General features: G+C 36.2%; 2 protein-coding genes across 2 annotated transcripts in view; one reads left to right on the forward strand and one right to left on the reverse strand.

The window, feature by feature from the left end:
• Positions 1-15,436, forward strand: part of LOC131693086 (dual specificity protein kinase pyk3) — a 202,085-nt gene that overhangs the window by 139,339 nt on the left and 47,310 nt on the right. The gene's annotated exons all lie outside the window — the stretch shown is intronic.
• The window catches only part of LOC131693087 (phospholipase A1), a 96,574-nt gene that overhangs the window by 80,726 nt on the left and 412 nt on the right, over positions 1-15,436 (reverse strand). The gene's annotated exons all lie outside the window — the stretch shown is intronic.

The following is a 15,436-nucleotide window of genomic DNA, read 5'->3' on the forward strand; positions in this document are numbered from 1 at the left end:
ATTTAATGAAAACCAGTATTGGTGATCCAATATGGTTTGAAAATATTTTCCCATTAGTCGACTAGATACACAAGAAAGAAATTAACGTGCTTTGGAGTGAATTCCAGAACTAAACCATTGGTGACTAATTTTGCCTATTCTGGCACCAACCTACTATAATATAGTAGGTAATACCGCAAATCAAGCATAATCAACGTGTAAAGGGGGGTACGGGGGTTCAGCGTAAAAAACGGCTTGGCCATGAAAGGGTTAAAATGAAAAAATAAAAATCAGAGGCCGTAGGGTTTAAGATTCAATGATGCTTCGATTGATGTTTTTGCTTTCTGATTTCAGATAATTTTTGGCCGAACGACAGTTAACACCGCAAATTGTGACACAAAGCTTCATATCCGAGTCGCTTGTCGATATTTTTGCATAGAAAAATTGCAGAATGTTATCGAAATGATACATTATAATTACAAAAGTTTTGATCAATTCGCTTCACTCATTTTTTTAAATAAAATAAATTTAAATAAATTCATATTATGCATACATTCATGTTAACCCTAGAACGTTGCATTGGGGTACAAATGTACCCCATGCCTTCTTTGGAACCATGTGAAGACGAGAATGCGGCATTTACCGACCTGGAACCTTAACCATAATTCAATTTAGAGTTCTTAGTAAGAGTAAGAAAAGATGGTATAGCCAGTTTGCTTATTGCCTTCGTGGAAGCAGGTGTCAAAGTTGGCGTGGAGTACATTTGTACCCCAGTGTACGGTTAGCCGTTAGCGTTTCGTCAGGTTTCGTGCTGTTAGTGGAAATGTGACTCGTGACAATACCAATTTAAATACTGGTTGTTTTATTACGTAAGTAACAATTAGTATTATATAATCGTTTTTAATCATTTATTCAATTAATTTAATTTAATTTTAAAGTAAAAGAAAAATGTATATGTGTGATGCAAATATGTGCTTTTTGTAACTTCATGATATAGTAAGGGGAAGAGAGTTCGAAAGTGTAGTGCTATAAACAAGATTGTTTAATGCTATAGGATTATTTCTCGGTGTGGATGATTCCAAGCAACCCTTACGCACATCATTGCAACCTTCAGTGCCATTTTATTTCGTAAGAGAAGATTTGCAAGCGTTCTATATTCTGCTAGTAGGGTTCATTCATTTATAAGTAACACAAACTATGCGGTAAAGCTCAGACCTTGATTTTTCGGACTCTGATCATCAACGATCTATCGGGGTATACAAAAGATCATGGTCTCACTGTGATAAAGTACATCTAGGGCAAACCAAGAGAACACTAGAAACTCGATTTGATAAGCTTTTTGGAGAAATATTAAAACCTTCCATAGAATCTGATAAGCAAAAATTCCAATTTTTATTTTAAAAGAATTGAAGCGTCACAAAGATCTCCAGCTTTTTGTAATGAATCGCAAATAAACACAACCATCTTAACAGTGTGTCGGTCTTACCCCAACCGAAGGTTTGAGGTATGAATACCTCAAACTCGTCTTCAAGACCGAGTTGCCAAAAGAAAAGGCCGATAATAATAGGCACTAAAAAAGTGGTGATTTGAAAAACTTTTGTTCGGTTAACACTCAGAATATCAAGGGGGTAAAAAGTTACGCGGACTACCAAGGGGGTCAAAAAAATGGGAACGCTTACTTTAAACGGTCGTATCTCAGCTGTCACCGAATCGATTTTAAATCTGTCTTCACCACTGGAAAGGTATGTCTTTCGTCAACACATTTCACTGAAAAAATAGAATAATTGGGTTGTCTACCGTAAGTTAAAGTGAAAAGAGTAAAACAAAGTCGGAGAAGAAAATAATGGGAACGCTATTTTGACTAGCCATATCTTAGCTGTTTGTTTACCGATTTCAATTTTTTTTCTTCGCCATTGGACAGGTATATCGGTGATTAAATAGTAATGGAAAACAAATTTGTATATCCGAAATACTTGTAAAAATAGTAATTGAAAGTATGTTCAGACAAAATGAGCTTTCCAGTTGAAATAATCGTATCTCAGCCGTTTGTCAACCATTTTCAATTTTTTTAAAACCAATAAAATTCTTAGAGCTTCTAGATTTGTAATGTATGCAAAAGATAGTAGATTGTCAAAAATACTGTACTTTTTCGAGGTTTTAGGTGGTATGGTTTTCACAATGCACGTGGCACAAGGTTGGCTACAATTTTATCTGCCTTGTTTAGTTTTACGGTTTGAAATGTAACATATTTACTCAATATTTCTACATATCACATATGGATACAATTATATCACAATGTTCGCACAAGCGTGGAGAAACTCAATATTGTATGTAAGTTAACAAAATAATGGTGTATAGTAGGAAAAGTACAGTAAATACAATGAAGTTCAGAATTTTTAAAATATTCGTCACATAACTTTAAATTTAAAGCGATGACCTATAGCTTTTTATTCACCAGTCGATTGTAATTGATGACGGCCACAATTTTTGAAAGAACAAATTTTTATATTTTCTCAAAAATAGACAAAAGTACGTAGAACTACAGAAATTTCATTTCATTGGCAAATGACTTGAAATTCGGAGCGATGACTTATACTTCTTTATATACCAATCGATTGTAATTGAATTTCGGCTACAATTTCTGAAAGATATTTTTTTATAGTTTCTCAAAAAATAGACAAAAATACGTAGAAGTACAGAAATTTCATTTAGTTGGGAAATATCGTAGAATCCAAAGAGATGAGCTAAACCTTTTTATGTACCAGTCGATTGTAATTGATTTCGGTTACAATTTCTTAAAGAACAAACTCTTATATTTTCTCAAAAAAATGAACAAAAATACGCAAAAACTACAGATATTGAATTCAGTTGGTTAATCTCGTCGAATTCCAAGCGATGACCTTTACATAATTGATTCCGACTACAACAACTAAACTTACAATTTTTATATTTTCTCACAAAAATGGACAAAAATACAAAAGACAGCTACAGAAATTTCATGTAGTCTATTTTCTGAAAAAATATTAGAATTTGTTCTTTCAGAAATTGTTTGCTGAAATCAATTACAATCGATTGGTACATAAAAAGGTCAACGCTTTGAATTCGAAGTTATTTACCAACCAAATTAAATTTTTGAACTTCTACGTATTTTTGTCTGTTTTTCGAGAAAATATAAAAATTGATCGTTCAGAAATTGTAACCGAAATCCAATTCTAATCGATTGGTGTATAAAGAAGTATAAGTCATCGCTTTGAATTTCAAGTTATTTGCCAATGAAATGAAATTTTCGTAGTTCTACGTACTTTTGTCTATTTTTTGAGAAAATATAGGAATTTGTTCTTTCAGAAATTGTAGCTGCCATCATTTACAATCGATTTGAGTATAAAAAAAACTATAGGTCATCGCTTTAAATTTAAAGTTATATGACGAATATTTCAAAAATTCTGAACTTCTTCATAAATACGAAGAATTTTTCCTTACACACTATTATTTTGTAACTTACATACAACATTGCGTTTCTCCACGTTTGTACGAACATTTTGATATAATAATATCCATATGTAATACGCAGAATTATTCAGTAAAACTGTTACATTTCAAACCGTAAAACTAAACAAGAAGCAAAAAATTTAACCAAGCGTCTGCCACGTGCATTGTGAAAATTAAACCGACCAAAACTTCAAAAAAGTAAAGTAACTTTTGAAAATCTACTATCTATTGCATGCATTACAAATCTAGAAGCTCTAGGAATATCATAGATGTAAGTAAAACTGAAATTGGTTGATAAACGGCTGAGATACAATTATTTGAACTGAAAAGCTCATTTTGTCTGAACATACTTTCAATTACTATTTTTACAATTACTTCGGATATACAAATTTGTTTTCCCTTATTTTTAATCACCATTTTGGTAAAAGATATTCCTATCCAGTGCCAAAGAAAAAATTGAAATTGGTGAACAAACATGGCTAGTCAAAATAGCGCTCCCATTTTTTCTTCTTTGACTTTGTTTTACTCATTTCACTATAACTTGCGGTAGACAACCCTATTATTGTATATATTTACGAAAGACATACCTTTCCAGTAGTGAAGACAGATTTAAAATCGATGAGGTAGCCGCTGAGATATGACCGGTCAAAGTAAGCGTTCCCATTTTTTTAACCCCCTTGAAATCTATCAACACAATTTAAAATCCCGACGAGTATTAACGCTGCTGTCGTATGTTTTGTTTGTTTTATGACATTTGACGAACTAACATAAATCCAAATTGTCTCAAAATGCTCTACATAAACGTACTAATAATAAATTGTCATTATAAAAGGAATAAAAATTTGATTTCTATGGAAAGTTGTGTGGTGTCGGTTTTACCCACAGTGTCGGTTTTACCCATAATTTCCCCAAGTCGATCAGAATAGTTTTAGAAAGCTAAGTTTTCATATTTCACTGTTGTGGGTTGTTTCTACCGACCGGCAGGCTAATTCAACAATCTAGATCACCCGGTGTTATCATTGGCTGCTCCTGAATCCTTCCATAACTGTTAGGAGGAAAGATAAGTTTTGTTCCTTTGTTAAACCCTCCCCAAAATTCCGAAACGCACTGCAGATTGCTTCCCAGTCGATACTACTGTAGTGCCAGCCACACTCTGCTTGATTGTTAGCTATTACGGAAAATTATGCTCGTTCGGCTTTTCCTCCACAGCGAGAGTGGCTTGTGCATTTGGGATCTTTGTGATAAGAAGACACAGCGACATTTACACCAGAATAACCCAAGCTTTGTCGGATCACGAACTCGAAAACAAATTAAATTTACAGCTAACTGTGCATTACTCAGGACAGTGCTCAACATTTTGTTTCGCTCAAATATTACCCCCTACGGTGAATGTGAGTAATTTTTCTTCCAGTGCTAAATTGTGACCCTGGTATGTTACAAAAGGAACGCAAGAGAGCAAATGTATTAACTCATTAGAAAGTGTTTCAAAATTTTATTGGGCATTCAATTTGATTAAAATGTGTGTGCAGTATCAGCGCTTACTCATATTTCTCTAGCTTCTCAATTTCCTTCTTTACTATGCAATTAGATTCTGCAAATCTACTAATCGTTTCATAGAGTATTATTAATACCGTAAGGTGATGCCTAATCTCATCTAAAAAAACACTGCATTCAGCTGACGTTAATATATTCTTCTCTATCCAGCGCACATAGTTTAAATGGTCAAGTACATTCATTAACTGATCCTGATTCTTTTGACAACACACAAATAAACCTTGGTAGTTTGATGCCTCTAGAGGATAAGCACTCCATAACGCGAACCAGTAACTCCATGAATAAATATGCGTAACGGAACCAAATCACTGAACGTTTAGGGAACAATTGAAGTGTGCAAATAATAATAATGAATGCACGCGCACTGATTTATCCGACTCTGCAGAGTTACCCCGTCCGGTACATTGCCCGGTTCGCATTTGCTGTGGCTCGAGTGTTGGCTGTGTTGGTACCTATCAACTATTTTGCTATACAATATTGTACAACATTGCCATTGAGCGATTAAGCTTCAACTCATATTGCCGCCGAGGTCTGCGAAGGAGCAAAGCAAACAAAATACGTACTTACACACAGCAGCGGTCAAGTCACTGAATAGTGAAGCCGGCTGAACATGGATGAAAGATTGGAAACAATAAGACACAGCTTGATCAAAATGTCACCCCACACTGAAAAACAACAACAGCTTATCCGGATGAAAGCTTTCCCATCCCGTCCTCACCATCTCACGTATCTGCAACTATTTCTTCTACCCACAAGGATCTGAACTCAACAACATTCTGGCTCGCGACAAGTTTTGAATTATTCAACATTTCAACTTACCGTAGAACCCAACAGTGAAAGAAAAGCGAGAGAAAAACTATCAATAGAAGAATGGTCTATAAATAAATGTAAATTATTGAATCGAAAAATGGGTAAACCCAATGTTGGCCGCAATCGGTGGCTGTTATGTGAGCAGCCTAGTCACCCGGTGCCGCCCCCAACGCCGGCAAAGTACATAGTGGGCAATGATCGACGGTCGCACGCTGCTTCCGATGACCATCGATAATGCTAATTATGGGGTAATTTGTGACAGGGTTGTAATTTGCAGGGGGTACTCATCGTCATCGGGTTGCGCTCTTGGTTTGAACAATTAAAATTTTATGGTCGCGTTGAACGCGATTGACCTTCTCGGTTGTTGATTGTATGACTGAAAGCTATTCTGTGTGCTAAGCCAATGTTTAGGAGCACATTTGTAATGTTGTAATTTAGAATTCATGTGTTTGCTCAGTCAATCATCAGAGTAGCAACTACGAATTGTACAATCATCATGCTCATGCTCCTTCCTAAGGATATTCCACGTTCAACAAGGTACATTATATAAAAAATTTTTGAAGAAAAATGAAAATATATGCATGAGAAAAGGATTAAATTTGTTATGACAAAATGCCCTAGAATTCCAACTTTACTGACTGTCGGTTCCGACAGCATGAAGTGCAAAGTTACTTTTTTACATTTTAACGACATTCAATTAGCTAGAGATTACTGGGTATGGAAAGTTATGAAACTTAGAGCCATAGTACTCAAGTGAGAGCAAGGATGTGAAGTAAACAGGACGGAACGCTAGAAGTGGCAGGGTCATTAGAACAGGCTTAATATCGTACGGACTTAATCTTTGTCTTCTGTTAATGAGGGTCGAGCTTAGGCAGAATAACTACGAATCACCCGAGTTCACTAACATGTGTCCTGATAAAGGTAGACGTGTCTATCTTTACCGTGACAACCGGTTGACCCTCATTAACAGAAGACAAAGATTAAGCCCGTACGATATTAAGCCTGTTCTAATGACACTGCCACTTCTAGTTTTCCGATCTGTTTACTTCACATCCATGCTCTCACTTGAGTACTATGACTCTAAGTTTCATAACTTTCCCTACCCAGTAATATCTAACTAATTGAATGTCGTTAAACGTAAAACAAGAAAATGTGACTAACATAGTCGAAATAAAAAAGTACAAAGTTACTTTACACTCGTCTGAACATGACGCAAATTCAAATTATTTGCACTTCAAATGCCATAATATCCTGGTAGAAGACAAAAGGTTAAAGTAGCCAGGTAACTTTAAGCTTGCTCATATGATCCTATTTCATGATTTTCTAAACTTTCTTCCTTCAACTCCTTGCTCTCCCTTAAGTACTATGGCTCCTAATATTGAAAAATATACTTCACCTTCCAGGCCCTTCCTAATTAAATGCCGTTACAACTGATAGCCATAAAACTAAAAACTGTGTTGAACGTCAGGATGCTACAGTCAAGACTCACGTATACTTTGAATATAACGCAAATGACACGAAACTACACGATCTGTCTCCGAAAACACCCGAAGCTGCTATCTAAAAATGTATGCCGCAATATGGTGAAGTTCTCTACCCCAATGACGATAAATGGAGAACTCTTGTCCCAGATATTGCCAACGGTGTTCGAGTTGTGAGAATGCGTTTGAAACACCTATTTACTTCTATCTTTACACCGAAAGCAAACTGAACGACTGTTCTCAAATCACCTTGTGTACTTATGACAATCAGTCTTCCACGTGTATTCAGCACACTACTAAACCATCAACAACATCATCCCCCAGCGCCTCAGCTATCAGCACACCCAACTAGATGACAGGAAACAATGAATAAAACAATCAATGATTGTTTTATTCCGCAAACGGAAGAAACAAGTACAAAAATCAGCAACATCCAAGGCACCAGCAGTGACGACAGCGTGGAAAGCCACAATCAAGAAAGCAGACTGAATGACCTTCAGGCGTTGTCAGGGGACGCCGAAAATGCTTCACCACCGAGGAAAAGATTCTTCGTTCGCCAGAGATGGATTCAGAAAAAAAATCGGGAGGGGTCTGAAATTTCGATTTCGATTTGCATTGTACACTTCGTAATAGCAAATAACTTTATTTGAGCGACCGAAAATAAAAGTAGCAGGAACAGAACACGTTTCGTAAAACCCGTTTTTAATATATTAGAATTTAAAAACAGGATATAAACTTCGAACTCGGACTGTGATTCTCCTTTGTAAGACTCGGATAACAAAACATTCAGTAGAGTAGAGTTGGGTCAAGTAGGTCAGTTTTCTTTGGCGAGCTCGTGCGGTGGTATTTTTGCACTGATTTTAACAAACAAGCACTCGTTGGAAAAATTATACACCTAGACCTGGTTCTGGAAATAATGGTTTTATGCCTGCACACCTAGAAAAAATCGTGTAAATTTACGTCTCCTGACCAGGACTTATACGAGCATCAAAAACGACATAAATTTACGTTTGATTTTAGTTTTACATGTCGTTGAATTTTCGAGTCACGTAATTTTACTCCACATATGGCGTTTGTTTAAAATGTTGAAGTGTGTAATTTTATGGCACTGCGCATGAAAAGAACATCTTTCATGTAAAATTAAACTGAACACGGTTATATTTCGTCATTTCGTCAATTACGGTTTGTTAGATTGCAGCAGATTTTTTTTGCGCGTGCCTAAACATTTTTCAGGCTAAATTCAATAAGGTTAAAGCATTTTTTCGGTGTTTTTTTAAAATCTGAGGTACGATAGGTCACTATATTCGAGGTTAAAATAAACAATGTACATGCCTAGAAAATCACCAGTTCAACTTTTATTTGAATGGTATTCATTCTGCAGATTATTTAAAAAGCAAATTGACGTCATTCAGGTAAGAAAATGAGAAGTGGCAAATGATGTGAAAAATGATGAAACCGCGAAAAGAAATGTTGAAAAAAATTAAAGGGTTGTGTACAGGACACGACCACGGTGACATTAAAAATATAGCTTTTTTATCTATCACACATATCGACACACGTTCTTGTTCACTCGCCTGTTTTCATATGTTACAATTTGCTATATACCCTCCCCATTAAAACATAATTTATTGAAGGTCTTTTAACGGTAATCTATTAATTAATCAAGTATCTCACTAGGTGATTGGCATTATTTGGCTGATCCATCTAGTAAAAATAGGCTGGTCTGTCCAGAAAATATATTCAAAAGAAAAGTTCCTTATTGAGAGCTGTGAAGAGGAAACCCACGCCCGCCAACGGAAATATACAGATTCTCCAGAAAATATGAAATTTCATTTTCCATTTAAATTTTCAATAATGTACTAATGAACTTAGGTAAACAATCTTAAGTGTAAGTATTTCTTGATCGATTAGTGGTGGAAAAATGAAATTATTTGATAAATTACATTGTTATGCAACGTTCGCACTACCAGTTAAAACGGGTTTTTATGCTATCTTGGTGACATTTTTCTTGTTGCTAATTATTAAAACGTGTTATAACTATGTAGTGTAAACATTGTATTATTAAACCAATTCTGCAGCGTTTTATGTTATATAGGTGTTTTATGTGGTAATAGGACTGACATAATTATATCTTCAGTACAGCGGTTTGTTTCATAATTTAAAACAGATTTATTTTAAAATTTAAATTAGTATACCCAACCGTATTTGTTGTATACCTTAAAACGCAATTAGAACTGTGTTTTAAATACATAGGGTAGGACAGATATTCTGACTGGTTAAACTGGGAAAACAATTTTAAGTCCAGTAACGCTTAGGACATGGCTTGAATTTGAATCGAAAAAGAACACCCGCTTCAACTGCTGCTGGGACGGTAAGTTCTGTTTTAAAATTTTCCGTTGTGTGCAGTACGAAACAAAAGTGTTTGAAATTAGAAAACAAAAAGTTCTGCTGGGAATGTGATTGTTTCCGATGCAATTACACTCAGATTTTTCACGCAGGGGATATAGGCCGTGTAAATGAAAACCGCGTAAATTTAAAAAAAAACGCGTTGATGAAAACCGCGTAAATTTCAAAATCCGCGTAAAAAACCTGAGTGTACTCTCCTATATAAAATACTACGCTGCTGAACAGTGCAATAACTACAGAAGCACGTTGTCAGATGCCTTACTGATAAAAAACATATAACCGAAATATGAAACATGAAAACCAATTGGCTCTTTACCCTACGTAGCTACAAAGCGCCGTAAACATGGATTAACAAGTTACAACGCACACGCATGCATAAAAATAAATATATTTTTTTCAAACGCAACACTCTTAAGGCTCAAGTTACCTCAAGGCTTGGTAGTGTGCGTAAGAAAAATTGTGCTCAGCTTTGCCACTAGATTATCCATTTAAACCATTTCAAAACTCTAAAAGAAGAATATCAGTCGATTTATTAGATCATCACGATTCAATTCATGCAAAATACCTGCCGGAAAAGCCATCGGCTTAGCTGAATGGTGCTTTTGAAAATGTGGCTGTGGTTTTTTCATTGCGCTGTTGTGTTCCGTGCCCCAGCACGGTGTGGTAGTGTGACAAAAAATCACAGCCACTTTTTCAAAAGCACCATTTAGCGAAACCGATAGTTTTTCCAGCAGCTATTTAGTATGATTTGAATCGTTGTGATCTGATAAATCGGCTGATATTCTTCTTTTAGAGTTTTGAAAAGGTTTAAATGTATAATCCGGTGGCAAAGCTGAACACAATTTTTCCTACCCATACTACCCAGCGTTCAAAACTAATACATGCTCAAAAAAGGTAACTTGAACCTTAAGCAGCACACACCGTATTGAATTAAATCCAAACCACCCCGCCCACCCACTTTGCAAATCATTCTGTGACACCATGCTGGTACCCGACAAATCCGCACACGGCCACCGCTGCCAAAAATGCATAGCGTCTACCGCTTATTGTAGTGCCCAGACACTGCAGCCATGATCTTACCCGTTCGACATAAGAACAAAAACTGATTCAAACGGGTACGCGTCACCTCTATTTATAAACTAACCGTATATGGTTTAGTCACTTAGGTGCGAGTGTGTGCAAATGCCAACGTTACCGAAAATCGATAGCGCTTATTGCATCGCCCGGAGACGACGTTGCTCGTGTGGGATAAGAGCAACAACTGATTTAAACGGACATGTGTTGCTTCTATTTATGACTTTTCGTGTTTCATTGAGCAACTAAGCTGCCCTCTTTTGACGGCTGTGTCTGAGAAATCTGCCTCACGAATGGTATTTTTCCCGTTTTTTGTGAACTTTTTAATTTTACCAATTTCCAAAAGTCTACTTTTATTGGGGAGATATTAAATTATTACCAATATTTAAGTTAGGTGTTTCTGAATCGGTTGGTGTATGAATGATTAAAATCCATCTAGTAATATCGGAGTTATAAGCGTGCAAACCTTACATAGTTTCGTTACATGGGAGATAGTTTAGATTTTAGAATGACACCTAGCCCCAGATAGTGGAGTAAGACATTTTTAATGTCAAAACATGTAGTTTCGGCAGTTGCGTCTGGCTTTGTACTGGCGAATGACTTCTTCGGTGTCGTCGTCGTCACCAGAGTATGGAATTGATGTTGTTCATTCCGACTCATGTGGTTGCTTAGCTGTAAGACGATCAGTAGTGTTCAGCATTAATTGATACGTAAGAAAAATCTCATTTAACTTTTTTTTACATTGATTAAATGCACTGTACTGAGGACGAAAGACAATGCGTTTTCGCAGAACAACACGCGAATACATAAACTACGTAGGAACGAATACAGCTGATCCACGGTAATAGTCGAAATGACAGCCGTCGGCCATGTTCTCTACCGTGTATCAAATTCACACAACATGAGCGACCTCAGCAGTAACATAGCAAAGATTTATAGTATATTATATATTATATACCCTATACCTATTGTTCCCCCAAACCTATTGTTCCCCCAAACCTATTTGACCCCATTCTACTCTATATAAACCCGAAAAATATGTCCAATTTAGGGTTCGCAGTACCGACCCTTTTTGACGAGAACCGGTACTACGGTACTGAAGCCCTCAGTAGCGGTAGTACCGGTAAAGTACCGGTACTCGAATATTTTTTCAGAAAATTCAAAAAAAGCTTCAAAGTGAAATTGAATGCTCAAACTGATGACCTTATTCTCAGATGGTTGATTTGTGCTGATCAAAAAACATGTTTATTGTTTTTATATGCTTCGGAAAAGCATGGCTCATTTCAGCAGAAGATATTTTTCGTATGCGGCACCTTCTTTTATTTCGAAATCTAGACCAGTTTGAAATCAATAACTTTTGTCGACTTTAACAGATGGTAAATATAAGAAACCCTATTAACAACAGTAAATCAAAGCGAGAATGGCAGTAAATCCGAGCAGGTTGCTCGTATTTCCTCTCTTGCTTTTCGCTAAACTGGTGTCGCCCTTTCCTCTAGTGCATACCAAGGCTCCTTGCTTTCCTGTAAACTATAGAGTTTTGCTGAATTTTCCGATCATCAATTATTACAAATCGCCCCATTTAAAGCAGTTCACCAAGTCTAAAATTGTTAGTTACTAAATCGATGTTCGTTCTTTTATAAATAAAGGTTTAAGAGCAAACGAAATACAGACATGACTTAGACCATAGTCTTATTATATCCACCCAGTGAATAATGGAAAGCAATCAGTATGTCGCTAATAAAAAATCCATAGCAAATTTTTACGTCTCTTACGCTAGATGTGAATATTTTGAAATTTAGTACAAGATCGTTAAAATTTAATTTCGACTAAATAGTGCCGGAATTTAAACATACCACTCAGTACAACGGGAGCTAGTAATGTTTAACTTCTAGAATTATTATGATGATGGCCCCAGCTCATTCCCCCACAAAGATGTTAGCTCAACGATTAATCTAGAAGGTAATTAATATAATTAAACGTCATCTTGCAAACCGATATTTTGAAACAGGTCCCCCTAGAGAGTCCACATATTTTTCATAAAAAAATTGTATGGTACCGAAAATACCGATACTGGCTTTTGTTCAGTACCAATATTACGGTACCAAAAATGGGTCGATATTCCCGGGATTTTCGGTACCGGTATTACCGGTACCACAACCCTAGTCCAATTCTTACGAAGTTATTTTGTATAGCTGATTTTTAATCTTGAACATCACGATATACGGATGCTCCTACGCATGATTTATTAATTTTTAACCGGTTTATACTGGATGTTCAACCTTGCCGAGAGTTGCGGGTGAGAACTTTCTAAGCGTCTTAGTACGATTTTTATGATTGAAATTTCCGATTTTTATTTTCTAATATAATCGAAACGGGTTTTACGAAGCATGTTCGGTCCTTGCGATTTTTATTTTCGGTAGCTCATTTAATAAATATCAGTATTGCGTGTCCTTGCGATTTTTATTTTCGGTAGCTCATTTAATGAATATCAGTATTGTTTGTCAAATTTGGTTTGGAATGATTCTGATTATGAAATTATTAAAATATAAAATTGAACTTAATTTAAAATTTCTCAACAAGTAAAACACATTCGGAGGGGGTCCGGACCCCCAGGGCCTGAACCGCTAATACCGTTCGCACAAGTACATTGCGTGCAAAGAATTCAAAAATATACCGAACGCCCACGGCTCCTTTGAGCCCACACATCGAGCCGTGTCAAAGACGCGAATGGTAGGTGGAACAACGTTGACCTGTAATCAAAAAGCATTACAACTTTCTTCAAGAAGTCATGCATCTCTTCCAATCTTGATGATGATTGTAAAAAAACTTGAGCTAATTAAAAACGATCCAATTACTGAGCAGATTGTTTGAATTGACTTAGAAAGTGTAACTGCAAGCATCTTCGCATCACGAAAACTGCCACTGACAAAAAAATTTGCAAAAGATTCACAGAAATCGGATAAATTACAATAATTTAAAAACATAGAAATCTGAAAGAAAGTCTCTTCGGCACAGGAGAAGCAAGTGCGATGTTTTTTCTTTGATTTGTTGGAAGCAAGTGTGATGCTAAAATTATAAAGCTCATCCATATTTATAGTTTCGAGTAATTCTAGTGGTGTTACATTCGAAATTTCAAAATCAGTTAACTATTTCTGCTTATCGAAACTGACTTTCAGATTCAAAGCCTCGGCCATTCAACTTTCCAACTGACTGAAATTTCATGCAGAATCGAATGTTTCAGTGCAGAGGAAATATAAATTCCTTTACCAACCAAAGCATTCATTTGTTATTATGTGAACAGTTCGAGCATTAGTGTGCTGCGTAATCTATGTCTAGTGCATTTTCGCTCAACAATCCCTCTCAGAGCTAACATAGAAACGAAATTCAGTTTGCTTCTGAAACCGAACATTTGCGAACCCGAATGCGCTATGTCGGGAGAATAAATGACGAGAGAAACGAACCAAACATTTCATTAACCGCGGCGGGCAGGAATTGAATCTCGGTTCACTTTCAAGTTCACGCAGGGATGTCAATTTTTTTAAGCTTTGGTTACATTTAACAAAATTTACGTAAATTGCAAGATAACAGTAATCAGGGGATTTCCTTTCGATTAGTGAACAGTTCTATAGTAGATAAATTCCGGCTAGTTTAGTAAATTAATTAATTGAAACATCTCTTTTGTATTGTCTCAAAAGCCCATGAATTCCGAAACGAAACTTGTAAGCTTCGTGTGCTCAAATATAATATTTGCTTAATCTAAAATCGGCCTGTCTAATGATATAAAAAGTATCAATTTCATAAAAGAATAGGATCTGTGAAAAATCTGAATACTTAAATAGGAGTTGAACCGTTTCTGCGCATCTACAAATCGCCTGCCTAATCAGAAGATTTGGAGCGAGTTTCGACATTCTCGTGTATTTGCATTTGTATTTAAATAATTGAGTCTTAACGAACTATGCTAAAAAGAAATGACCTAAAGTGGCATGCGCGGAACTAATGACGAAGTCGAAGATGTCGTTACAATCGTTGAAGCGACGGGTCATTTCTAATATCGGTTGTTCGCAGCGTAGTTAGTGTTGTGCATTTCAGAGTGCAGCAGTGTTCGAGAACAAAGGACACGGGTTAGTGCGCAGATGTTAATTTGTGATAGAAGACCGGGAACATCATATTCAACCATAAGAAGCTTAGAAACGAAGGTAGTTTACGACGCGGGTCTAGGATCTTCTAAAGTGTGTAGTCCTAATAATCGACAACGATCTTCGTATGGTTCCGAATCAGCGGATCGTTCCAAGGCAATTGACGTAACGCATATCGTATGAATCTGCGCTGCACAGCCTCACTTCGTTGGCTTCAAGTTGTATGATGGGAGCACCCACCAGACCACTTTTGCAAATTCCAACGGTGAAAATGGTAGCTTATAAATTAATAATATAAACCAAATTCAAAAGCAAGAATTCGTCGATGTACTATATCATTTCTTGTATCAGACAACGTCGATGTACTATACCATTTCTTGTATCAGGCCTTACTTTTGGAACTGTTTTCACTAAGAAATTTTCAAAATTACATTCAGTTTCAAGTGACTATCTCAAGTCACCAGAATTAACACATTTATGCAACAAGTTTTAAGCCCCTCCCGAAAC

This window comes from Topomyia yanbarensis, chromosome 3 (genome assembly GCF_030247195.1).
Source record: "Topomyia yanbarensis strain Yona2022 chromosome 3, ASM3024719v1, whole genome shotgun sequence".
Lineage (NCBI taxonomy): Eukaryota > Metazoa > Arthropoda > Insecta > Diptera > Culicidae > Topomyia > Topomyia yanbarensis.